At 43.2% G+C, this 27,384-nt stretch overlaps 1 long non-coding RNA gene across 1 annotated transcript; it reads left to right on the plus strand.

Moving 5' to 3' along the window:
• LOC117503049 lies at window positions 1-27,179 on the plus strand. The gene is made up of 3 exons (XR_004558467.1): window positions 1-123; window positions 24,486-24,495; window positions 27,166-27,179. It is a non-coding gene; the product is annotated as an uncharacterized LOC117503049 (long non-coding RNA).
• Window positions 27,180-27,384: the final 205 nt, after the last annotated feature.

The following is a 27,384-nucleotide window of genomic DNA, read 5'->3' on the forward strand; positions in this document are numbered from 1 at the left end:
AATTTTAATGGAAAAATAAATGAACAAAATAAGAATCAAGGTTATTTGTAGTTCTAAATATTATTAAGGTGTATTTGCTCACTTTTTGTCTCTTCCATGACGTTGTTCTTTTTTCCTACAACTGTTACATCATATGAAAATAATATGCAAATTAGACAATGATGTCATTTAGTGAGCGCTAGGGTAGCCAATACCGATAGTTACTTTTCTTACTGAGGTGTTGGCAACACTGAACTTCATTTAACCGGCACATTACAGAAAGCAAACACCACATTAGCATACAGAAGTTAAAACCTCGCTGCCCACATACGTCCCGTTAGGTTGTGTTTGGCTTCCCGATAGAAAAAACTGCAAAACGGCAAACGCACATGATAATCACCAACTACACCGCATCCACCTGCAAACATACGTGGTCATCATGCAGCGTGCCACTCATCATCTGGAGTGTCGCAATCATCATGATGATCGGGAACAAAGTTTTGGACTGTTCAAAATGTTGCCGCTGATAGAAATCATCAGGAACCCGACTGGTTCACCAGCAAGCTTGTGCAACGTTACTGGGCTGCCTGCAATGTCCAGGGAACCCTGCTGCAAGCTGATGGCATTAGATTTGTACCAAACACTAATGCAGATCTGTACCCGATTCATTATTCTAAAGTTCACAGAGGCACTGCAGCAAGCAGGCAGCAAAACATTCCATCCTGTGAATAAGCACCCTTTATGTGGCCTTGGATGCTGTTTGCCAGTGTTGATTAAAGTATAGGAAAATCACACTTAAGTAAAAGTACAGATACCCATTAAAAAAATGACTTTGGTAGAAGTTCAAGTAACCGATTGAAAATGCTACTCAAGTAAAAGTCTTAAAGTATCTAGTATTTCTTGTACTTAAGTATGACAAGTAATGTACAACTAAATGTACTCAGTATTGAAAGTAAAAGTACAAGTAAATGTTAATAATCAAAAACGGACTGATTTTTTTTTTATAAAAGTTTATCTAGGCTTGTAAATGACTGGTAGTATTAGTCAAAATACAGAAAATTGTGCACATCACACAAAAACATTTCAGAAACAAGGTTTCAAAACCTAAACGAGAGTAGGCTACTCACTAGGTGTTCACAGGAAACAGTTATTTATTTATTTTCATTGTTACATGGTTTTATCTTTTCTGTTGTGTTTTGTTTCATTATGTTATTTTTGTCTCTTTCTCTAAAATTGTATTGTAACATAATTAGTCTATTATTATTGACTATTATTGTCTATTATGTAGACTATTATTGTTGTTGCTATAATATATGAATAAAAATAAATTTAAGAAATTTCAATTTGACTCTTTTACGACAACGAACACAAATCAACACAAACGTGCTGATGTGAACAGCTTAATGCTACCTTTAACATTGAAAATGCCATAGACATGCTAACGCGTTAGCATCGGTCCCGTTTTTAAGTTATAAAATACATCTATCAACTGTTTTAGCAGACCATAACAGGTTGGTTTAACATAAAAATATTAAATATTACTCACAGACATGTGCTCTTCAGGGTTTTAGTGGGAAAAAATTAGGATAAAGCAAAATAAAATCCACAAATCGTAGATCGAAGCACTGCTTCGACCTGCGAATCACTGCTTCAATTGGTTCAAGGTTCAAAGCAAAGCTGCGCTGCAGAAAAGTTGATTACAGACCCGCTGCAGGTCTGTAATCAATGTAGAGAAATGATCATTTTCCTGACAAACACCCCACAAGTGCGCAACTGCAAAAAAGTCTACCGGACATGACCCATGACAAATCGGCCTGACTTCGTTACAGTAACTATTAGTGGTGTCTCTGGCTGAAAACATGACTTTTTTTGCGTGTGTGTGTGTGTGTATGTTTTTTGTAACGAGTAACCGCATGGCGCATAGAAAATGTATCGGAGTAGAAGTATGCAATTAAGGTCGGAAATGTAGTGAAGTAAAAGTGAAAGTAAGCTGAATTTAAAAAACTCAAGTAAATTACAAAGTCTCCCAAAACATACTTAAGTACAGTAGTGTCCCACCTGGAAGCTGACAGGAACACGTGGACACTAGGCATAACTGACTAATGTTATTGTACAGGGCAAAAACAAGTCTGATTTAACTGTTTTTTGCTGCCAATGAAGTGGTGAAAATGTCATTAGATGTCCCGGGTTGTACAGACCACTTCAATGCTGTGATGGATGTGCACTTTTTTACCTCATACAATGTAAACTTTGTAAAACAACCAGTTACACGGCGTCTTTGCCTCTGACTGCTGCTGCTCTCCACTGAGTGAACAGAAGTGGAGTGGAGAGGTGAGGTTTGTTCTGTGAGACACAGCCCCACCTCCACACTTGACCTGCATTCATTCAGACAAACCAGAACATTTTGAGTTTTTGCAGTGTCGTTTCCCCTCAAGGCAATCAATACAGCTCAGAGTTACGTCAGGGAATATAAACTAGTGAGTTGCATGGACAGTAATCAGTCTGTTGACTTTGTTCAAAATAAGACATTTTGATTATGTAGCTCCTCTGGGGGAACCCCAAGGCGTTCCTAAGCCAGCTGAGAGATGTAGTCCCTCCAGCGTGTCCTGGGTCTTCCCCGGGGCCTCCTCCCAATGGGACATGCCTGGAACACCTCTCCAGCGAGGCATCCAGGGGGCATCCAGAAAATATGCCCGAGCCACTTCAACTGACTCCTTTCAACGTAGAGGAGCAGTGGCTCGACTCCGAGCTCCTCCCGAGTGACCGAGCTCCTCACCCTATCTCTAAGGGAGGGCCCAGCCACCCTGCGGAGGAACTCATCTTGGCCGCTTGTACTCGCGATCTCGTTCTTTCGGTCATGAGCCAAATCTCATGACCATAGGTGAGCATCAGAACGTAGATCGATCGGTAAATCGAGAGCTTTGCCCCCCTACTCAGCTCTCTCTTCACCACGACGGTCCGATACAGCGACCGCATCACTGCAGATGCTGCACCGATCCGTCTATCGATCTCACGCTCCATCCGTCCCTCACTCGTGAACAAGACCCCGAGATACTTAAACTCCTCCACTTGAGGCAAGGACACTCCACCGACCTGAAGAGGGCAAAGCACCTTTTTCCGGTCAAGAACCATGGCCTCGGATTTGGAGGTGCTGATTTTCATCCCGGACGATTCACACTCGGCTGCAAACCGCCCTGGTGCACGCTGAAGGTCCTGATTTGACGAAGCCAACAGAACCACATCGTCCGCAAACAGCAGAGACGAGATTCTGTGGTTCCCAAACCAGACCCCCTCTACACCCTGGCTGCGCCTACAAATTCTGTCCATAAAAATAATGAACAGAACTGGTGACAAAAGGCAGCCCTGGCGGAGGCCAACGTGCACTGGAAACAGGTTTGACTTACACCGGCAATGCGAACCAAGCTCCTGCTGTGGTCGTACAGGGACCGAATAGCCCTTAGCAAAGGACCCTGGACCCCGTACTCCCGGAGCACTCCCCACAGGGTGCCCCAAGGGACACAGTCGAACGCCTTCTCCAGATCCACAAAACATGTGGACTGGTTGGGCGAACTCCCATGAACCCTCGAGCACCCGATGGAGCGTGTAGAGCTGGTCCAGTGTGCCGTGACCAGGAAGAAAACCACACTGCTCCTCCTGAATCCGAGGTTCGACCATCGGTCGAATTCTCCTCTCCAGTACTCTGGAATAGACCTTACCGGGGAGGCTGAGGAGTGTGATCCCCCTATAGTTGGAACACACCCTCCGGTCCCCCTTCTTAAACAGAGGGACCACCACCCCGGTCTGCCAATCCAGAGGCACTGTCCCCGATCGCCACGCGATGTTGCAGAGGCATGTCAACCAAGACAGTCCCACAACATCCAGAGAATTAAGGTACTCAGGACGGATTTCATCCACCCCAGGAGCCTTGCCACGAGGAGCTTTCTAACCACCTCGGTGACTTCGGCCTGGGTAATGGATGAGTCCGCCTCTGAGTCCCCAGTCTCTGCTTCCTCTTCGGAAGACATGACAATGTGATTGAGGAGATCCTCGAAGTACTCCTTCCAATGCCCGACAACATCCCCAGTCAGGGTCAACAGCTCCCCACCTGCACCGTAAGCAGTGCTGGTGGAGAGCTGCTTCCACCTCCTGAGGCATCGGACGGTTTGCCAGAATCTCTTCGAGGCCGACCGATAGTCCTCCTCCATAGCCTCCCTGAACTCCTCCCAGACCCGAGTTTTTGCCTCTGCGACCGCACGGGCTGCGGCACGCTTGGCCTGCCGGTACCTGTCAGCTGCCTCTGGGGTCCCACCTACCAACAAAGATAAGTAGGACTCCTTCTTCAGCTTGATGGCATCCCTTACTTCCGGAGTCCACCACCAGGTTCGGGGATTACTGCCGCGACAGGCACCAGAGACCTTGCAGCCACTCGTAGCTGTGGTTGCAAGGTCTCTGGTGCCTGTCGTGGTGGCAATCCATCGACAATGGAGGTGGAGAACATGGTCCACTCGGACTCCATGTCTCCAACCTCCCCCGGGATCTGGGAGAAGCTCTCCCGGAGGTGGGAGTTGAAGACCTCGCTGACAGAGGGTTCTGCCAGTCGTTCCCAGCAGACCCTCACGATACGTTTGGCCCCGCCAGGTCTGACCGGCTTCCTCCCCTCCCAGCAGATCCAACTCACCACCAGGTGGTAATCAGTCGACAGCTCTGCCCCTCTCTTCACTAGAGTGTCCGAGACACGTGGCCGAAGGTCAGATGATACGACTATAAAGTCGATCATCGACCTCCAGCTCAGGGTTTCCTGGTGCCATGTGCACTTATGGACACCCTTGTGCTCGAACATGGTGTTCGTGATGGACAAACTGTGACTAGCACAGAAGTCCAACAACTGAACACCACTCGGGTTCAGATTGGGGAGGCCGTGCTTCCTGATCACCCCCCTCCAGGTCTCACTGTCGCCGCCCACGTGGGCGTTGAAATCCCCCAGGAGAACAATGGAGTCCCCAGTCGGAGCGCTATCTAGTACCCCTCCCAGGGACTCCAGGAAGGTTGGGTACTCTGCACTGCCGCTCGGCCCGTAGGCCGAGACAACAGTGAGAGACCTGTCCCAGACCTGAAGGTGTAGGGACGCGACCCTCTCGTTCACCGGAGTGAACTCCAACACATGGCGACTGAGCTGGGGAGCAATAAGCAATGCGACCCCAGCTCTCCGCCTCTCCCTGTGGGCAATGCCAGAAAAATGAAGCGTCCAGCCCCTCTCCAGGAGTTGGGTACCAGAGCCCAAGCTGTGCGTGGAGGTGAGCCTGACTATCTCTAGTCGGTATCTCTCAACCTCCCGCACAAGCTCAGGCTCCTTCCCCCCTAGCGAGGTGACATTCCACGTCCCAACAGCCAGGGGCTGTGAGCATGGACCGGGCCGCCGGGCCACCCGCCCTCGACCGCCACCCAATCCTCTCTGCACCCGACCCCCATGGCCCCCTCTGCAGGTGGTGAACCCACAGGAGGGCGGGCCCACGTTGCTCTTTCGGGCTGAGCCCGGCCGGGCCCCATGGGCTAAAGCCCGACCACCAGGCGCTCGCGCGTGAGACCCAACCCCAGGCCTGGCTCCAGGGTGGGACCCTGGCTCCACCATAGTGGGCAATGTCTCGGTCCTTGATTTTTTACTGGTCATGGAGGTTCTGAACATGACAGACATTTTTTGATTAAAAATATATAAATATTTGGTGGTCATAAATGACCACACAACATCACTTGAAGGTTGAAGTGTTAAAATGTCTGCAATGTATGTACTTCAATTATCAGACTGAGATCGGAACGCTCCATGTCTTAATTAGACTATTGCTTACTATGATTATGACTGTATTAATTAATTTACTAAGATAATTACAAAATGTTTACACGGCAGTGTTTTATTCAGATTACTGTTTTAACTGGTGATAGGGCAGCACTTTTATTTTGTGATAGGGTGATAGTGATTCTATCACCCACAAAGTCAGGTTACAGACACCGGCTGGTGTTAAATGTATTCCTGGGGCCAGAGCTCTCGACATTGCCTCCCATCTTAGGGTGCTGACGCTGCAGAAGGGTAGACAAACAAAGGAATACTACACTAGATACAGACACATAGTTCAAGGATTCAAAGGATTCAAAAGGAGTTTATTGTCATATGCACATAGGAACATGTTCCCTGCACAATGAAATGTGTTTACTGCATTTTTACCCATCCTAATTGCCAGCTAGGAGCAGAGATTGCCTTTTTTGGTGCCCGGGGACCAGCTCCAGATGTATATCCCTGCCCTAGGACACGACCAGCGCTGAGCAAACCTTGACCAGCCTCATGACACACTTAACAAACAACAACACACATAAGCCGGTCCAGTACATGAACACATATAAAAGCACACACAAGGAAAGAATGGGGAAAATAAAAACCTCCATTGCTGCTGTGTTGAACTCATGCAGCAGCACTGGAGAGCAAAAAAACCATAGCACAGAAAAACAGTCATAACAAAAAACAATCACAACAGACAACAGACGACAACCGAGACTTGGATGTGTCCAGACAGACAGCCCGGAAGGCCGCCCGTGGCGCCATCGTCAAGTCTTATCTGTCCATCCTGGGGGGGATCCCAGTCCTGAATCAGTCCACCAGAGTCTCAAGGTCCCACAGTCAACATCTCAGGACTGCAAAGGGAGGGAGGGGAGACGAAGAGGCGGGGGAGACGAGGAGCGAGGCTATCAGGAGTGTTCCCTGGGGGGAGGATTTTATCGCAGCGGCCTTGAAGGACAGCTGGTGTTTGGAAACCAAATAGATATCCAGATTAACAGATGCCTGGCAGATTCCACAGTCTGAAACTTCAGAGTGGCTCCCAAATACATCTGAATAGAGGAGATGTGGTCTTACTGACAATCAAAGCGGTTTTCCAGTGCAGCCATTCTCCCCGAGCTGGATTCCAACGTGCAGTTGACATCCTCCGACTGAGCTGACACTGCCCTTCCAATCGAATCAATCACGTGGGGCAGCCTGGATGGGCCAATTAATGCCACCTCCACCTTCTTAATTTTCCGGTAAACCAGTACTATGGCCGCCCCACACAGCAGAAACCCGGTCACCACAGCTCCAAATAAGTAAACATCTTCAACGTCCTCCACAGACACCGTGTACAGGCACATGACTTGCCACCTCCGCCAGCTGTCCATCACGTAACCCGCCACATGTGTCCTGGCAGGACAGGTCAGGTCCTCCGCTCCCGAATGTCTTGTGGAAAAATAGTGTCAATTGCATTCAGAGACCACTTGATCAGATCCATTTTGCCGTTTTCCAGAGGAGCAGGGCTGGCAGCCTCAGACAAAACACGCTACAGTAGCAGGAAAGTTGGGGAGGGAGGAGGAGAGAAAAATGTGACCGTCCCGACTGAGAGCAAGACTGAGACAGTTATTCACGTCGGCGCCAATGATGTCAGGATGAAGCACTCTGAGGTTATAAAAATGGACATAGAGAGGACTTGTGACCTTGCCAGAAAGATGTGTTGGCATCAGTAAATAGTCTCTGGTCCTCTCCCCTCCCGGTGTAATGATGAGGCATTAGATGTTCGTGTGTGTCAGCTGGAATTTGGACGACACCTGCCGCGAGAGGCAGGCTGACATCGTCAAATAGTTGGCTGGTGCAATTTTGCAGACAGCAAGGCTTTAGTTTTACTGATAACTGGCCTTCATTTTGGGGCCGCATGGCTTGCTGATGCCCGACAGCCTTCACCCTACTGGGGAAGGTACCACCATCTTGTCTGTGAACATAGATAGAACTCTACAGGGAGGGTAACAGGACTTTACAGCAGGTCAGTGAGCAGGTGATTAGAGGCCCTGCAAGGCTCAAAACAACATTTAAGATGATTGCACCACCTATATTAAAACCACATCCCGTAAAACACAGTCACCTTGGTTAAGTGATTACTTGCGTGACCTATGCCTGATCTACCTGCCTATCTCAGCTTTCAGTGCTTACCAGTCGAGTGAGTATAAGAGAAACTGTGGAGAGCTGGGCATGTCCCAACTTGTCCTTTAACACTCTGAAATGGAGGTGTTCCTTTGTCTCGCTTCATCAGCGAATCGGTCGTGACGCGCGAAGCCTCCGCGTGGCTTTCCATGACAAAATCTCTTGTTAAAAGTGAAATCTGCCAGAAAATGGCTGATGTCCAGCTCTTGTGATAACCAGAGAAATTGCACACGACGGTCCCGGCTCCACACAGCGATCCATTTAGAAATGATGTGGTGGTTTCTGCCTCTTGACGGTGGCTCGGAGCGCGGCGAGCCGTGCGCCATTGTGGGCCGTCCTTAAAGCTGTAATAACACTCCTTATTCTCTGTGAAGCCCGTAAAATTTTCACCGAAAGCCAGATACATTTTTTAGAATGGTTTCCAGCTGCCTGTCTCTAACAGTTTCTGAAAAAATTCTGATGGAAAAAAAGCCCAAATCATTCCGCAATTTCCTCGCAATGAAACAACGATGAGAGGGGTGGAGCAGTGCTCACTCAAAGCCTGCCCACAGGCGAATGACGCAACCGACAGGCGTGGAAAAACTCACGCATGCGCACGAAGGTTCAAGCTTGGCTGACGTAAAAACATATGAATCAAATCCATATATTTTTTACATAAAATAAAAAGGTTGGATACTTTTCTCACAGACCTCGTATAAATGCAGTCCATTTACCATTTACTTTAACATGTACTAACTATGTTAATAATTTCCCTTTCAACCAACTTCAACTTCAACCAAACTTCGCCTTATGTGTGAAGGGGTCCTAAAGAATTCACCTGCAAAGATGGAAATTGTTCTCTAGGTTTAGGATTTTGCTGTCACAATGTTGGATCCCAGATTTAAAACCATATAAACAAACAAAAGCCCCTCTAGGCATCATATAGTTGTAAACTATATGAATATGAATGTATAGTGTTTGACTGCAGCCTCTGATTCAGTGCATGCTGGGATGTGCTCAAGTAGGTCTGAATACAAAGTGGATGAAGTTTCATTTTGAATTTAATCAGTGGCTCATACAACGCCTGGCAATAATTATGAAATCACCGGCCTCGGAGGATGTTCATTCAGTTGTTTAATTTTGTAGAAAAAAAGCAGATCACAGACATGACACAAAACTAAAGTCATTTCAAATGGCAACTTTCTAGCTTTAAGAAACACTATAAGAAATCAGGAAAAGTTGTTGTGTTGTTGTGTTGTGTTGTGGCAGTCAGTAACAGTTACTTTTTTTAGACCAAGCAGAGGGAAAAAATATGGACTCACTCAATTCTGAGGAATAAATTATGGAATCACCCTGTAAATTTTCATCCCCAAAACTAACACCTGCATCAAATCAGATCTGCTCGTTAGTCTGCATCTAAAAAAGGAGTGAACACACCTTGGAGAGCTGTTGCACCAAGTGGACTGACATGAATCATGGCTCCAACAAGAGAGATGTCAATTGAAACAAAGGAGAGGATTATCAAACTCTTAAAAGAGGGTAAATCATCACGCAATGTTGCAAAAGATGTTGGTTGTTCACAGTCAGCTGTGTCTAAACTCTGGACCAAATACAAACAACATGGGAAGGTTGTTAAAGGCAAACATACTGGTAGACCAAGGAAGACATCAAAGCGTCAAGACAGAAAACTTAAAGCAATATGTCTCAAAAATTGAAAATGCACAACAAAACAAATGAGGAACGAATGGGAGGAAACTGGAGTCAACGTCTGTGACCGAACTGTAAGAAACCGCCTAAAGGAAATGGGATTTACATACAGAAAAGCTAAACGAAAGCCATCATTAACACCTAAACAGAAAAAAAAACAAGGTTACAATGGGGTAAGGAAAAGCAATCGTGGACTGTGGATGACTGGATGAAAGTCATATTCAGTGATGAATCTCGAATCTGCATTGGGCAAGGTGATGATGCTGGAACTTTTGTTTGGTGCCGTTCCAATGAGATTTATAAAGATGACTGCCTGAAGAGAACATGTAAATTTCCACAGTCATTGATGATATGGGGCTGCATGTCAGGTAAAGGCACTGGGGAGATGGCTGTCATTACATCATCAATAAATGCACAAGTTTACATTGATATTTTGGACAACTGAAAGGATGTTTGGGGATGATATCATTTTTCAAGATGATAATGCATCTTGCCATAGAGCAAAAACTGCGAAAACATTCCTTGCAAAAAGACACATAGGGTCAATGTCATGGCACAGGGTCAATGTCAACGAGCAGATCTGATTTGATGCAGGTGTTAGTTTTGGGGATGAAAATTTACAGGGTGATTCCATAATTTTTTCCTCAGAATTGAATGATTCCATATTTTTTTCCTCTGCTTGGTCTAAAAAAGTAACCCTTACTGACTGCCATAATATTTTTTTCTTGATTTCTTATAGTGTTTCTTAAAGCCAGAAAGTTGCCATTTGAAATGACTTTAGTTTTGTGTCATGTCTGTGATCTGCTTTTTTTCTACAAAATTAAACAACTGAATGAACATCCTCCGAGGCTGGTGATTCCATAATTTTTGCCAGGGGTTGTAGTTGGATTATAGTGCAGATGGACAAGTTGAGGGACAGACAGGTCGGTCTTCCCTCCCCTGAAAAATAAATAAATAAATAAATAAATAAATAAAACACCACACATAAATCAACAAAGTTCTCTCTCTTTGATCTTGAATTCTTGTGCCTCACCAAATACTTCACGCTGTATTTGATAAGCAAGGTTGGGTAGGATTACTTTGAAATGTAATCCAAAAGTAATCAGATTACAAGTAATCCAAATGTATGTACATACATACATGTAATCCACATGTATTCTTCCTACCCAGCCTTGTTGATAAGTACGTGTTCTCTGATTTTTCTGCAAGATAGAGATCCCTCCCCCACCCCATCACAAACATGAAATGAATATGACAGCCTGGAACCAAAGGCACAATGTGATCTCATCAGCTGAGTGTCATTTTCTTCTAACTATGAGATACAGCAGCTTAGTGTGAAAATTAAGGGTAATTGGTATCCATGCCAGCACCCCGATCTTTGGGCCATGATAACTGACTTTTTAAATTTGTGAAAATGAACTCGCACCTGTGCACAGTTTGCTCAAAAGGATAGGTAATTATTTTTGCAAAAAAAGTCTGAGAATGTCTTGTAAATATTGTATGATTCACTCTTGGAATCATTTGGAGGGTTCCTATCACACATTTTGAAACACTTTTACTGCATTCAGGGTAGACACAGTCATGAAGAAAAAGAGTGAATGAATGGGGGGTAAAAATAGAAAACATACATCAATATTTAGTAGATCCTCCTTTTGCAGATATAACAGCCTCTAAATGCTTCCTATAGCTTCCAATGAGATTCTAGATTCTGATTAAAGGTATTTTGGACCATTCTCCTTTGCAAAACATCTCAGGTTTGTTGGTTTCCAAGCATGGACAGCCCGCTTAAAATCACACCACAGATTTTCAGTAATATTCAGGTCTGGGGACTGAGATGGCCATTCCAGAATGTTGTACTTGTTCCTCTGCATGAATGCCTTAGTAGATTTTGAGCAGTGTTCAGGGTTGTTGTCTTGTTGAAAGATCCGGTCCTGGCACAACTTCAACTTTGTCACTGATTCATGAACATTGTTCTCAAGCATCTGCTGATATTGACTGGAATCCATGTGACCCTCAACTTTAACAAGATTCCCAGTACCTGCACTGGCCACACAGCCACACAGCATGATGGAACCACCTCCAAATTTTACTGTAGGTAGCAAGTGTTTTTCTTGGAATGCTGTGTTCTTTTTCAGCCATGCATATCGCCCCTTGTTATGTCCAAATAACTCAATTTTAGTTCATGAGTCCACAGCACCTTATTCCAAAATGAACCAGGCTTGTCCAAATGTGCTTTAGCATACCCCAAGCGACTCTGTTTGTGGTGTGTATCCAGAAAAGTCTTCCTCTGCATTACAGCATCACACAGCATCTCTTTGTGCAAAGTGCACTGTATAGTTGAACGATGTACAGAGACACTATCTGCAGCAAGCTCATGTTGTAGGTCTTTGGAGCAGGTCTATGGGTTGACTATTACTGTTCACACCATCCTTCACTTCAGCTTATCTGAGATTTGTCTTGGCCTGCCAATTTGTGCCTTAACTAGTACTGTGCCTGTGGTCTTCCATTTCCTCACTATGTTTCTCACAGTGGAAACTGACAGCTGAAATCTCTGAGATAGCTTTTTGTATCCTTCCTCTAAACCATGATGTTGAACAATCTTTGTTTTCAGGTCATTTGAGAGTTGTTTAGAGGCTCCCATGTTGCCACTCATTTGAAGAGATGCAAGGAGGAGAAACATTTGCAAATGGCCACCTTAAATACCCTTTCTCATGATTGGATTCACCTGTGTAAGGAGGTCAAGGGTCAATGAGCTTACCAAACCAGTTTGTGTTCCAATAATTAATGCTAAATGTATTCAAATCAATAAAATGACAAGGGTGCTCAAATTTATGCACCTGCCCAATTTTGTTTAAATAATTATTGCACACTTTTTGTAAATAACAGAAACTTCATTTCACTTCTCAAATATCAGTGTTTGTCTGCTATATGATATATTTAACTGAAATTGCTGATCTACCAATAATTTATAAAGGAAAATCATGGAAATCATCAGGGGTGCCCAAACATTTGCATAAAACTGTAATTGGCCGCTCTACTTTTGGCTTTACCTTCATAATTTACCTTAATAAAAACTGTTTGCTTTGCCTTGTTTAGTGTTTTTCTTTTTTTTTTTTTTTTTTTCAGCACAGTCTCACCTGTGTGACTTGGCAGTTTTTCTTTCATTCTGACATACCATAACACAATGGATCTAAATTCACACAAAAACATAAAATCAGAATAGGAAAAAGTTTGTTTCGCTAAAACAAAAATTCGCTTAAAGTGCTGAATCCACTTAACAAACCAAATTTTCAGTTTTCAAATTGCCTTTTTTTTAACAAATAAAAAAAATGAAAAAAATGACATATTTAGAAATACAGATTTATTTGTAAAACCCACCACACATTTCAGTAAGTTGTGTGTTATACTGACCAACCAACTACTCATGTCAGGAAACTAATTTAACCATAATCCATTGTCTAAACACTAAAACCTTCAAAATTAATGCATTACTTTAAAACTAAAACATATAGCTGATATTTTCACTTTGTAAAACGACAGACATGACATTAATTTCAATAACTTGTCTGGAATTAGTTTAAAATTTCAACCATAAGTTAAAACTATCTGCCTGTGCATGACGTGTGTGATATACCAGTGAGTCTGTATGGTGTGAAGAGAAATTATCTTTTTTCCCCTGTCTCTGCCTTTCGTCTCTGGAAAATGGATGGATGGATGCTCAGCAGGTCTTTTTTGCTGAAAGAAGGTTGAACTGAGACAGAAGCGCTGGCTCGTTGTTGTGTCAGTAGTTGCTAGTGTACTAAACTCAATACTGACAGTTATTGGTTTAGCTTTTATCTGTAACTTCTGCTAAATTTTTTAGGGGATTATCAGTTTAGCTTTATAAAAGTTAACTTTTCAGTTAGCAGATTAAGGGTTATTGAAGCTAACGTTTTGTTTAGCTGTGCCCACCACTGGTTTTGCAAGATTAGCCTGTGTTCAGGTTACAGTATGCACAGCGTGTATCCGCGTGTGTGGAAGATGATCAAGAATTTCTTGCAGAGGCACACTGAGTAATTAATGGGTGTCGGCAGTTTCTGAATGCAAAAAACATTCTGTCACAATGATGCTATCCTAAGGTTATATGAGGTTTTAAATTTTCCTGATAAGAGTTGATAACAGTCATCTGGGAAGCAAAAAGCTAAAAATAAATTCTAGGTTTCTGTTGTGAGCCTTTTGGTAAATTTCCACCTCCTTCTCTTCTTTAGTATCAGGTCTCGCCTCGCCTCCACAAGAGGTGTTGAATAAACTGTGAACACTACAACAGCAGGCGAGCAAACAGGCGGTCTGACAGACTGAAAAACAGTTGGCAAAACAGACAAAAAAAGACAAAATACAAAATTATGTCAGAATTGTCATGATATTAAAAATGCTGAAGTGATTGGCAGTGATAGGGCAGCACATATGATGCAAACATTCAGATTCACACGGCTGCAGACAGCAATGTAGACACAATCCACATCTTGTTTCCATGGTGACCAAGTGAATCGGAATCCATGAATCCATGCTTATCATGCTTATGCTTATTATCCTGTGACCATGGGAGTATTTTGTGACTGTACTGTAAAAACATTTCAGGCACACTTATATATTATTTGATTTTATTTACTGCAATCTTCACGTTTCTTTGTTAGCTTGCCCAACAGTTTCTCACATCTTTGTTGATAGAGCACAAGCACTACCAACAATAGTCAGTCCCTCCAGCATGTCTCTTGTTTCACTTGGGGTCACCCCAGTAGATCCACTGTGGATCTGAAAGTTGATGTGGCACAAGTTTCACGCTAAATGCCCTTCTTGACACAACTCCACGCTACAATGGAGAACGGGCAGGGGTGGCCTTGTGCACTTAAGCAGCTTTAACAGCTTGGCCAATAACACAGCAGGCACTAACAACAATGTAATTCCAAAAATGGTACGTCTTGGATTTCATCTCCTTTTGAAAGCGGACTTCTCATATTTCCAACTGTTGTTGAAATCGCTCTTGTTGATCTTTCAGTTCTATTCCAGCGTTGGTATTTTGGGATTCCAGCTTCTTTGTACAGCTTACCTCTTTGGTTTGCAAGTAAGACAGTAGAATCTCATCCATTAATGTAAGTAGCAATAAATGGATAATGAATTATTCATGCATGCATATATACACTCAACAAAAATATAAACGCAACACTTTTGGTTTTGCTCCCATTTTGTATGAGATGAACTCAAAGATCTAAAACTTTTTCCACATACACAATATCACAATTTCCCTCAAATATTGTTCACAAACCAGTCTAAATCTGTGATAGTGAGCACTTCTCCTTTGCTGAGATAATCCATCCCACCTCACAGGTGTGCCATATCAAGATGCTGATTAGACACCATGATTAGTGCACAGGTGTGCCTTAGACTGCCCACAATAAAAGGCCACTCTGAAAGGTGCAGTTTTATCACACAGCACAATGCCACAGATGTCGCAAGATTTGAGGCAGCGTGCAATTGGCATGCTGACAGCAGGAATGTCAACCAAAGCTGTTGCTTGTGTATTGAATGTTCATTTCTCTACCATAAGCCGTCTCCAAAGGCGTTTCAGAGAATTTGGCAGTACATCCAACCAGCCTCACAACTGCAGACCACGTGTAACCACACCAGCCCAGGACCTCCACATCCAGCATGTTCACCTCCAAGATCGTCTGAGACCAGCCACTCGGACAGCTGCTGAAACAATCGGTTTGCATAACCAAAGAATTTCTGCACACAGAAACCGTCTCAGGGAAGCTCATCTGCATGCTCGTCATCCTCATCGGGGTCTCGACCTGACTCCAGTTCATCGTCGTAACCGACTTGAGTGGGCAAATGCTCACATTCGCTGGCGTTTGGCACGTTGGAGAGGTGTTCTCTTCATGGATGAATCTCGGTTCACACTGTTCAGGGCAGATGGCAGACAGCGTGTGTGACGTCGTGTGGGTGAGCGGTTTTCTGATGTCAAAGTTGTGGATCGAGTGGCCCATGGTGGCGGTGGGGTTATGGTATGGGCAGGCGTCTGTTATGGATGAAGAACACAGGTGCATTTTATTGATGGCATTTTGAATGCACAGAGATACCGTGACGAGATCCTGAGGCCCATTGTTGTGCCATACATCCAAGAACATCACCTCATGTTGCAGCAGGATAATGCACGGCCCCATGTTGCAAGGATCTGTACACAATTCTTGGAAGCTGAAAATGTCCCAGTTCTTGCATGGCCGGCATACTCACCGGACATGTCACCCATTGAGCATGTTTGGGATGCTCTGGACCGGCGTATACGACAGAGTGTACCAGTTCCTGCCAATATCCAGCAACTTCGCACAGCCATTGAAGAGGAGTGGACCAACATTCCACAGGCCACAATTGACAACCTGATCAACTCTATGTGAAGGAGATGTGTTGCACTGCATGAGGCAAATGGTGGTCACACCATATACTGACTGGTATCCCCCCCAATAAAACAAAACTGCACCTTTCAGAGTGGCCTTTTATTGTGGACAGTCTAAGGCACACCTGTGCACTAATCATGGTGTCTAATCAGCATCTTGATATGGCACACCTGTGAGGTGGGATGGATTATCTCAGCAAAGGAGAAGTGCTCACTATCACAGATTTAGACTGGTTTGTGAACAATATTTGAGGGAAATTGTGATATTGTGTATGTGGAAAAAGTTTTAGATCTTTGAGTTCATCTCATACAAAATGGGAGCAAAACCAAAAGTGTTGCGTTTATATTTTTGTTGAGTGTATATATATATATATATATATATATATATATATATATATATATATATATATATATATATATATATATATATATATATATATATATATATATATGGGCTCATCAGCAACGATGATGACTCAGCCTACAGAGAGGAGGTACACCATCTCCTCAACTGGTGTGACATGAACAACCTGCACTTCAATGTCAACAAAACAAAGGAAATAAGGGTGGACTTAAGGAAGAATCACAAGCCTCACATACCTCTCACCATCAATGGCAGTGCTGTGGAATGAGTGAAAAGCACCAAGTTCCTGTGGGTGCACATCACTGATGACCTGACATGGACAACCAACACCACCTCCCTTGTCAAGAAAGCACAGCAACACCTCCACTTCCTACGCAGGATGAGGAGAGCCAGTCTCCCTTCTTCAGCACTCACCACCTTCTACAGGGGTGCCACTGAGAGCATCCTCACCAGCAGTCTCTGGTATGGAAGCTGTCATGTTGCTGACCAGAAAGCACTACAGCGAGTGGTGAAAACAGCAGAGAAGATCACAAGATCAGCCCAACCATCCATACAGGACCTGTACCCATCCCGCTGCCACAGACGAGCCATCAACATCATCAAAGACCCCGCCCACCCCTCAAACAAACTGTTTACCGTCCTACCATCTGGCAAGCGCTACAGCAGTATGCGCTGCAGGACCACCAGACTCAGCAACAGCTTTTTCCCACAGGCCATCAGACTGCTAAACTCACTCCCAAAAGCAAGAGCATAACCCTCCCACCACACACACACACACACACACACACACACACACACACACACACACACACACACACACACACACACACACACACACACACACACACACACACACACACACACACACACACACACACACACACAAAACTACTTTTAAGCACATTCCTTTGCACAAAAAACAAAAAGTTTACAAACTTAATCACCTCCATGCTGCTACTCTGCACTCTGCACTTTTGCCATATTGCACCTATAATGTTGTACTCAGTATTATTGCACTCCAGTAACATATCTCGACTGACTACATTCTGAAACACTATGACAGCCTTGGAAATGTATGCTCACTGTTGTCTATATGTCATGTTGATTGTTGTTCTGTTACTGATATTATTTGCATTTTATGTCCTAGTGATGTCTCATGTGCAGTTTATATTTAGTTGTATGTCTAATTTAGCCTCTGTTACTGCACATTTGGAGTTTGGGGAAACGCAATTTCAGTCTTCTGTCTAATGTACTGTTGCATGGATTGATTGACAATATATATATATATATATATATATATATATATATATATATATATATATATATATATATATATGTCATGTATGTAATTTAAAATTCTTCTTCTTACTTATAAGGTTTTGAATAAACAGGTCCCATCTTATCTTAGGGACCTCATAGTACCATATCACCCCAATAGAGCGCTTTGCTCTCAGACTGCAGGCTTACTTGTAGTTCCTAGGGTTTGTAAGAGTAGAATGGGAGGCAGAGCCTTCAGCTTTCAGGCTCTGGACCTCAGGACCTGTGGAACCAGCTCCCAATTCAGATCAGGGAGACAGACACCCTCTCTACTTTTAAGATTAGGCTTAAAACTTTCCTTTTTGCTAAAGCTTATAGTTAGGGCTGGATCAGGTGACCCTGAACCATCCCTTAGTTATGCTGCTATAGACTTAGACTGCTGGGGGGTTCCCATGATGCACTGAGTGTTTCTTTCTCTTTTTGCTCTGTATGTACCACTCTGCATTTAATCATTAGTGATTGATCTCTGCTCCCCTCCACAGCATGTCTTTTTCCTGGTTCTCTCCCTCAGCCCCAACCAGTCCCAGCAGAAGACTGCCCCTCCCTGAGCCTGGTTCTGCTGGAGGTTTCTTCCTGTTAAAAGGGAGTTTTTCCTTCCCACTGTCGCCAAGTGCTTGCTCACAGGGGGTCGTTTTGACCGTTGGGGTTTTTACGTAATTATTGCATGCCCTTGCCTTACAATATAAAGCACCTTGGGGCAACTGTTTGTTGTGATTTGGCACTATATAAATCAAATTGATTGATTGATTGACTTTATTTACATAAATTATGAAGAAATACAAAAGTTTCTTTCACCAAAACATCAAATCTAAGCTTTCATCTCAAATGCACTTTCTGTCAAATTGTAGCTGAACTTTCAGGTCTTCTTTTTAAGAAAATCCTCCTCTACACCACATCATCAGGAAGCTGGATTTTATAATTTTAATTAAGTTATATCAAGTTGTAGAGATTTACTTCCAGTTTGAGTTAAGGAAGATAATTTTAGAGGAAAAAAAGGATCTGAAATGGAATAAACAAACTAAAATGTGTGAAATACCAAGTGTTCCAATACTTTTGAGGGCAATTAAAAAACACTGAGGAGCAGCATCTTACATCTCATCTATAGTGCAGCAGATAAGAGAATATTTAGAGTGGAATCCTGCAAATGGTGATACAAGCATCAAATTTAACACAAATAATCCATAGACATTAACTCTTTAAAAAAAAACTGATTGGCCACTTGAATTTTCAATAGACAGCCAGGTAGGGGTCAATTGGTCTAAATTAAAAGATGCTCCAATCATATAGAAAACTACACAACATTATTTGCCTGATCATAAAGATTCCAAAAAAAGGTATAGCTTGGACTATCTGTGACTGAATGTTATGGAGTTATAAGGTAAAAGCAGCAAGAATGGTGACAAAGGTCAGTTTCAGTTTGTACAGGGGTCAAAAGTTAAAATTGCTCAATTAATTTTGCTCCAGCTGTATTTTTGCTGAATTTGACGCTTGTATCACCATTTGAAGGATTGTTTCAGTTATCTGCTGCACTAATAAGCCAACAGAGCATGAACCAGCTGCTGTCTGTTAGCTTAAACATGTGTGTATAAGGCAACCCGAATTAAAGGAGAAATGCTGCTTTTAACAATCTGGACCCCATTTCTGGCATAAAATACGGTCGTTTACTCACCAGTGTAAGTTTGGTGTGATTAGAAGTCCATAGTTCAAAGGATGTGTTCAGTTCAAATCTGGAGCAAACATTTTTCTTCTTCTACTAAGGTGGATTAGAACTTTTTGTGGTACACAGCACAAACTACTGGACAGGAGGAACCCAGCAGTCAATGTGACACTGATTTGAAAATGCAGCTCTTTCAACCAGATGTGCGGTGCTGTGACATGTCAATCATCTGTGTCCAATCAGATTTCAGGAGAGTTCAGTGAAACCCCAGCCTCCGCTCTAGCTCCACCCATGCTTGACATTTGAACATTTCCTGTTTCACTGTGACTGATAAATTGGCACTTCCTGTTTGAGTGTGAGTTTGCTACTGAGTTCCCAAGAGATTCCATGGGATCTCGTCTGTCGTCCAGGAAGTGTTTGACATTTGAACATTTCCTGTTGTACTGTGGATTTGAAAACTGACACTTCCTGTTTAGGACGCCCTGTACCATGAGTGAGCTTTGCACTGCTGCGCAACGCTTCACTCATATTATTTTTTTTCTACAACTCAGTCTTCGCCCAGTAACAGTAAGGATTGTTACATATGGATTCATCATTTCAAAATGCTTAAGATCTCGTAACATCATTAAGACGTTTTGTTACGTCCACCAAGGATGTAATAAAATCATCAGCATTTATTTGTTTATTTATTTTTCTGTCTGTTAGCAGGATTACGTCAAAACTACTACTTTTGAAGAAATTTGCACCACAGATAGATATTAGGGCATGGAAGACTCCACTGAATTTTCGCGGTGATCTGTGTCCGGATTGGCAGACGTAAGAAATCTCCGATTACTCTTGTTGTTTATGTCACTAAAATAAGGAGGTCCCAGGTTCACCTCTCACATTGTCTTTTTTGTGTAGAATTTGCATGTTCTCCACGTGTTTGCATGGGTTCCATCCATGTGCTCTGGCTTCCTCCCACTTCCAAAGTCATACAGGCTAGCTGAAATGGTGAGTCTAAATTAAACGTAGATGTGAGTGAGATGTGAATGTGTTTGTCTGTCTATGTGTGTCTCCCTGCAATAGACCGGTAGCCTGTCCAGGGTGTACCACACCTTTCACCCAATGACCACTGGGATAGGCTCCAGCCCTCACACCCCCCGTCAGCCTTAAGTGGAGTGAGCAAGTTGAGAAAATGGATGGTTGAATACTCCTGAAGTCAATGTAAGTGCACATATGTGCATACCTCATACATCTTATCCCTAAAATCTATTCATTTCACAATGACAATGCTTCTTTCTCCTATGCTACTTTATGCAGAGAGAGCAGTCATCTGTACAGCAGCCATACACTACATGATGAGATGACGCAATAATGACCATCATAAATGTTTCAGTGTAAAGCAGAAGCATGTTGTAGAATGTTTGTTGCAGAGCAGTAGCTGAGTGGATCCATAGTGGTTCCCAATATGCAGAGGTCGAGATGAACCCCACTCATGTTACTTGTCTGTGTTCTTGGACACGACACTTCATGTTCATTGTCTCAGTCCATCCAACTGTAAATGGGTGCCCTCCTCAGTTGGGGAAGTGACCTGCATCAGAATAGTCCAGGGGGAGTCATCCACTTGATGCTACAGAATCCAGAGAGAAGCACCAGCACCAACGGGCCTCGGGACCTATGTAGGACATATAGCAGTAGCTGTTTCCATCCGTGTAGAAGTCCGGAGTGAAAAATATATAATGTATAACATGTTCAAATTGGTGCTGTTTTATTTCAAGAATACGTGAGATCCTATTGAAGTGACTCCATCCACACTGCAGTATGACTTGTGTTTCTCTGTAACTGACTCATGTCATGGATTTTTGGTCAGCATAATACCTTGTAAAGATGGCTGTAAATTCTACATTACGACTGCCTTGCATTCACGCTACTGCAAGAGAAGCAGATGCAATCCAGGTGCAGACTCTGTTAAAATACAGCACAAACCCCACACGTTTTGTGACCCACAGCTCTTTGCTGAATGCATGCCTGTATTTTTCAGGAGTTTAGTGGATGTTTTACAGTTCTTGTCATTTTGTAACAATGGCCTCCACCAATCTGAGCGCAGTGCAGGAGTGAAGATGTGCCTCACACAGAAGAAAAGAAGGTTGAGGCGATGGTCTAGTGATTAAGGTCACTAGACCATGATTTGATCCTCGGTTCAAATCACCAAGGGCCTTTGGGCAAGGTCTTTAATCCCCTACTGCTCCTGGTGTGTAGTGAGCACCTTGTATGGCAGCACCCTGGGTATGGGTGAATGTGAGGCATTATTTGTAAAGCACTTTGAGCATCTGATGCAGATGGAAAAGCGCTATAGAAATGCAGTCCATTCACCATTTATTTTAAAATACGACAACGGAGACCCTGGACTGTTGAACTGAAGTCATACATCAAGCAAGAATGGGAAAGAATTCCACCTACAAAGATTCAACAATTAGTGTCCTCAGTTCCCAAACATTTATTGAGTGTTGTTAGAAGGAAAGGTGATGTAACACAGTGGTAAACATACCACTGTCCCAGCTTTTTTGAAACGTGTTGCAGGCATCCATTTCAAAATGAGCAAACATTTGCACAAAAACAATAAAGTTTATCAGTTTAAACATTAAATATCTTGTCTTTGTGGTGTATTCAGTTGAATATAGGTTGAAGAGGATTTGCAAATCATTGTATTCTGTTTTATTTATATTTTACACAACATCCCAACTTCATTGGAATTAGGGTTGTACGTATGAAGCAGGAATCATGTGCAAAATGTGTAAAATCATCCCTGCGTCGAACGCCTCGTACACCTGTTGCTACAACAGTCCCAACTTCATTGGAATTGGGGTTGTAATTGAGTCATGCACTACTTAACAGTCACAGTCCTGTTAGGTAATGAAGTTAGGTAGAGGGAACATAGACACGACGTATCGTGCAGGGCCAGTTTAACACACCTTAAAGGATGCTGTTATCAGCATACACAATTTATGCTACGATTTCTTTGGTGAGGACATGCTCCTCCAAAATTTTACCCATTGCAACATCCTCTTAAAAAAGAAAAAAACTACTCTATGCAATTTCATCAAACGAAACACTCGTTTTCAAAATAAAAAATTTTTCTTTCTTCAGAACAGATTGATTGCTATGTTGCTTGTTACAGCAGTATATTAAAATAAAATGCAATGCTAAAATACCCTCGGCCGTACGAGCATTGTCTTTGTTATAATTTGCAACAAAGAGGTTATATTTACACACAAACAAAACAGAGTTTGCAGTTAGCTAGACCAGCCACTGATGTCACAGTGCCAATCTATTCTGATTGACTGTCACGCGCGCCCCTCAAAAAAAAAAAAAAAGAAAAAAGACAAACAGAATGCAACTTTTTAACCTCTTAAAATAGGTCAAGGTTAGTGATCTTTGAACTTGTCCAAGGTCTGCATGTGTCCCAAGAGTGCTGCCTGTGAATTTGAAGACCCTGGCAGTAACAGGACTGGACGTATGCTGAGCACAGACGGATGGACAGACAGATGGATGGACGCAAAGTCTTCACAATATCTGATGGCCATATTTGATTGCCTCAGGTAAAAATGCATATGGATGCAACAGCAGGATCAACTGTGTGTTTCAGTGTGGGTTAAATAAAACATGAAAAATATGAACTCATGTTGATGTGGCGTGTAATTGCAGAACCATCACAAGCAGGTCATGCACCACTAAGCAGCGAGCCTCTTTAGGTCTTTAGCCTACGAGCATCTTTAGGTCTGCTCTGGCTCTCAGCTGTGTAATGTGTCTTCTTAATGAGGGTGTGATTTCTGACGGCATCCATTACTGCTGTGAAAAATAGCTTTAACTTGGAAATTCCATTAAATGTGTGGCAGCTGGCTTGATATATGATGACACATGAAGCTGCAACACGCTCGTGTTACATTACTAGCCTCATATAGAATGCTAAAGTACGTGAAAGCTGTCGATCTTTGGGTACCTCTTGTGAAGCATATGCACTTTTTAGAATACATGATTACATTGTGTTCCAAAGTGAACAGGTCAGGTCATAGAGATTTCTCTTATTGTGCTCCTTACCTGTCAAATAGTCTGCCCACTGAGGGCAGACAGAAACAATTGTGTTGAGTCCTTCCAAACCGAAGACACATTTGTTTGACGCATTTTTTTAAACTTAGAAGCAGCCTGCATACATCATTGGCTTGTCTGTCACTTCTGTTACTCATATCACTTTGGGCAAGGATTTAATCTCATCACACTCTAATTTTTGGTCATCTTAAATTAATACAGGACTCATCTGCCAACAAGCATGCCAAATGGATGTCAAAGAGATTTTAATTGATGTTAAAGCAGTGCCTCCGTTCTCAATCATTTCTGTTCTATTTTCTGCCTGAGCTGCTGCCTGGCGATGTGCCGCCTGGATGAGTTCTTCTGGAAGGGCTGCCTCAGAACCATGAAGGCACTGTGGATGGACAGTGAGATGAGAAGGTGCTGATGTGGAGAGAGGTTCTGGATATCTTGCAGCTACAAAAAAATCGTGCATCAAAATGTACAAAGAGGTACAGAGGAGCATTCGTTGAACTGAGGAGGTCACTTTAAAGAGTGGCAAAAGATCTTGGTGGCAAATATGAAGTTAGGATGGTGTGTAGACTCTCGATTTACGCTCCTATCCTCACCTGTGGTCAGGAGGAGCTGTGGGTAATGAACGAAAGAACAAGGTCATGGACACAAGTGGTGAAAACAAGGTTCCTCTGTTGGGTATCTGGACTTACACTCAGGGACAAGATGAGAAATTCAACTATCTGGGAGGAATTCAGAGTAGAGCTGAGCCAGCTGAAGTGGATTGGGCATTCGGTGAGGATGCCCCCTAGTCATCTCCTAAGTACGCACAACTGGGATGAAGTCCCGGAGAAAACCCAGGACATGCTCCCCACTGACTTGGGCCTTAGAAACCTCTAGGAAGTGTCAGAGTACTTGGCCAAGGAGAAGGAAGTGTGGAATGAGCTGTTTGGTCTGCTGCCAGTGTGATGGAGGCCAGAGGGAGTCACTGTGCATGTGGTAGTCTGTAATGCGTCAATCTCCAACGCCAAAAGATACTCTTTCCATAGATGCCAGAGCCCATTGGTTGTAGCCTTCTGGTCAGAGCGCCTGCCTCGCATGCCAAAGATCGTGAGTTCACATCCTGAGTGGAGTGACAGAGGGGAGAAACTCAGACACAATGCAGAAGATAAACCACCACAAACCAGACGTGAATAAGTGGCAAAAAATTAATGATTGATTAGATTAGATAGAACTTTATTAATCCCTTGGGAAAGTGAGGTTCCTGTTGTGTGGGCCGCTGAAGAGGAGGTACTGCTGGCCCACCACCACCAGAGGGCACCCTGCCTGGAGTGCGGGCTCCAGGCACAAGAGGGCGCTGCCGCCTCACAGGAGCAGCCGGGGTGACAGCTGTCACTTATCACCTATGACAGCTGTCACCAATCATCTGATCTTCATCTGTATATCAGCAAGACGACATCTCCACCTCTTTGCCGAGATATCGCTCTTCTTAGGAGGTAACGTACTCAGCCGTTGTGTTGTCTTTCAGACAGTAACGTTGTTGCTTGGTGTTTTGACAGTAGTCAGTGAGTACTTGCAGCTGGAGACTGAGTTGGACTTTTCACCAACCTTTTTGATAAGCACTCATACTCCTGCACATACCAGTTTTCTGATGAGAGGTGGAGGTGGATTTCCCACCATAAGTGTTGCTGGGTGTAAACGCACCCACATCTAACTGTTTTTGCTCCTCGCCAGCAGTACCAGATCCGACAAGCGGAGGCAGTGGCCACCTGGGAGTTCGGGACTTGGCGGCTCCAGTATTCCCGGGGTTCGGTGGCGGAGGAAATCGTGTGGTTCCGGTTCTGCTTTGGACAGATGTCTCTTATCTTCGAGCCTGCCCACACGACACATTCTGTGAATTGACTTTATTGCATTCTATTGTGATCTGCCGTGTTTGTTGTGCTCATTCACAACAGTAAAGTGTTATTATTTGACTTCCTCCATTGTCCGTTCATTTGCGCCCCCTGTTGTGGGTCCATGTTCCTACACTTTCACAACAGTTCCAGCGGCATTGTATAGCAGCACATGAGTAAGAAGCACACAGAGTATCAAAAGTGAAAGTAAAAATCAATTTGCAAATTTAAGTATAAATACACATATAAATACCAGAAATACTGCTCACTGCTGGTTTACTGGTTACTACTGGTCCTCTCCTTCCCGTCCTCTGTCTTCCTGTTACTCCTCCTCCCCCGAGTGAGGAGTTGTACAGTCTGTGGCTGAAGAGGATCTTCTGTTTGCTGATGACGATGTGCAGAGGGTGACTGGCACCGTCCATAATGTCCAGCAGTTTGTCCAGTGTTCTCTTCTCTGCCACCGTCACCAGAGAATCTGGCTTCATTCCAACCACGGTTGGTGATTGACTGTGATCCTGCATCAACATGCACACTGAAATCATTTTAATGAGTGACAAAATGTCTTGAAGAGAAACTGGAGGTTGAGCTGGTTCAGAATGGACTCTTGCAGATATCCCTCAATGACTGTGATCTGACATCAACATACACACACTAACTCTATAATGTCACCTCATCATTAACACAATGGGTTATATGCAGTTGCCTCATTTGCAACATTTCTGTGTCATCCAATAGGAATGTCTGTCAATACTGTGTTGTGCTGTGTTAGAGTAGCAACAGCAGATGGGCCCCACACTGAATCTGCTCTGCTTGAGGTTTCCTCTTGGAAAATAAACAACAAAACAAATAGTTCATTTTTCTTCACCACTTTTGCCAGTATGATTGCTCATGGGGTTGAGAAGGTCTAGATATTACTTATGTGTAGTACTTTGAAGAGAGTTATGTTATGTTTTGGCAGTAAATAAATAAATGCATGTATGAGGTCTGTTAGAAAAGTATCGGCCCTTTTTATTTTTTCAAAAACCATATGGATTTGAATCACGTGTGATTGCATCAACCAAGCTTGAACCTTCGTGCGCATGTGTGAGTTTTTTCACGAATGTCGGTTGTGTCATTCGCCTGTGAGCAGGCTTTGTGTGAGCAGTGGTCCACCCCTCTCGTCGGATTTTTATTGCGAATAAATGTCTGAACGATTTGGAGCTTTGCTGCATCAATTTTTTTCCAGAAACTGTGAGAGACCTCCAGGTGGACACCGTTCGGAAAATTAATATGGCTTTCAGGGATGATTTTATTGGGATTATACAGATTAAGGAGTGTTACTGCCTCTTTCATTATCGGCCCCTTTATAAACAGTGATTTTTATATTTTTAAATATACACTTGGAGCACACCATATAAAATATATGAGTATTTATAAAAAACTTTTTTATATAAAATGAAAGTGAACACTATCACAAATCTGAGATACAAACATAATTATTATGATTCTAATTTTATGATGATGAACTTGTTTTTTGGAAACAAATGAATCCAGCATTTGTATACAGTGTCACACAAGTGGAACAACACACTGAATTTAAGCAGAAATTTCTTCCTATATTAGAGCTTTAACATTTCTGAAACAATTCACCTTTTGTAAGACATATCGCACCTTGTACAGTCGTGTTCAGAATAATAGTAGTGCTATGTGACTAAAAAGATTAATTCAGGTTTTGAGTATATTTCTTATTGTTACATGGGAAACAAGGTACCAGTAGATTCAGTAGATTCTCACAAATCCAACAACACCAAGCATCATGATATGCACACTCTTAAGGCTATGAAATTGGGCTATTAGTAAAACAAAGTAGAAAAGGGGGTGTTCACAATAATAGTAGTGTGGCATTCAGTCAATGAGTTTGTCAATTTTGTGGAACAAACAGGTGTGAATCAGGTGTCCCCTATTTAAGGATGAAGCCAGCACTTGTTGAACATGCTTTTCTCTTTGAAAGCCTGAGGAAAATGGGACGTT

The sequence above is a fragment of the Thalassophryne amazonica genome, chromosome 2 (genome assembly GCF_902500255.1).
Source record: "Thalassophryne amazonica chromosome 2, fThaAma1.1, whole genome shotgun sequence".
Lineage (NCBI taxonomy): Eukaryota > Metazoa > Chordata > Actinopteri > Batrachoidiformes > Batrachoididae > Thalassophryne > Thalassophryne amazonica.